Here is a 578-nt window from a genome sequence, read left to right on the forward strand (position 1 = left end):
CCTCTGTGTCCCCTCTGTGTCCCCTCATCCCCCCAGGGCTCCTCCGTGTCCCCTCTGTGTCCCCTCATCCCCCCAGGGCTCCTCTTGTGTGTCCCCTTGTCCCACCAGGGCTCCTCCCTGTCTCCCTGGGGGGTCTCCTTGTTCCCCCCCCTCCCCCAGGCTCCTCCTGTGCCACTGCTCCCCCCATGGTGGCGCCTCCCTGTCCCCTCTGTGTGTCCCCTTGTCCCCCTAATGACTCCTCTGTGTCCCCTCATCCTGCCAGGTCTCTGTCGTGTCCCTGCTCTGTGTCCCCTCATCCCCCCGATGCTCCTCTTGTGCCACTCATCCCCCTCATGTCCCCTCCGTGTGTCCCCCCGCCCGGGGGTCCCCTTGTGCCCCCTAGGGCTCCTCCTGTGCCACTGCTCCCCCCTCAGTGGCTCCTCCGTGTCCCCTCTGTGCGTCCCCTTCCGTGCATGTCCCCATGTCCCCCCAGGGCTCTGTGCCACTGGTGTCCCCCCCATGGCTCCTCCATGTCCCCTCACCCCCCCCAGGGCTCCCTGTCCCTCTGGGGCTCTTGCGTATCCCTTCCGTGTCCCCCC

The sequence above is a fragment of the Egretta garzetta genome, unplaced genomic scaffold (assembly GCF_000687185.1).
Source record: "Egretta garzetta isolate BGI_Z169 unplaced genomic scaffold, ASM68718v1 scaffold1687, whole genome shotgun sequence".
In the NCBI taxonomy this organism is placed as follows: domain Eukaryota; kingdom Metazoa; phylum Chordata; class Aves; order Pelecaniformes; family Ardeidae; genus Egretta; species Egretta garzetta.